Here is a 466-nt window from a genome sequence, read left to right as displayed (position 1 = left end):
TCCTAGTGGATGTGACGTGTTATGTCACGATGGATGCGTGCGTGCGTGTGTGTGTGTGTGTGTTTGTGTGTGTGTGTTTTGGAACCAGGGATTGAACTCAGGACCTCGTGCTTTCCAGGCAGGCATTGGCACCACTGAGCTAAACCTCTGGCCCCTGTGTCACTATGGTTTTGATTTGCTTTTCCTTGATGGCTAGTGATGGTAAGCATTTTCATGTGCTTGTCATATATATATATAATGTGATGTGTTGTCACGATGGATGCGTGCGTGCGTGTGTGTGTGTGTGTGTGTGTTTGTGTGTGTGTGTTTTGGAACCAGGGATTGAACTCAGGACCTCGTGCTTTCCAGGCAGGCATTGGCACCACTGAGCTAAACCTCTGGACCCCGTGTCACTATGGTTTTGATTTGCTTTTCCTTGATGGCTAGTGATGGTAAGCATTTTCATGTGCTTGTCATATATATATAT

Source organism: Fukomys damarensis, unplaced genomic scaffold (genome assembly GCF_012274545.1).
Source record: "Fukomys damarensis isolate Sample0158 unplaced genomic scaffold, DMR_v1.0_HiC HiC_scaffold_22, whole genome shotgun sequence".
NCBI lineage: Eukaryota > Metazoa > Chordata > Mammalia > Rodentia > Bathyergidae > Fukomys > Fukomys damarensis.
Note: the sequence above shows the minus strand (reverse complement) of the source record.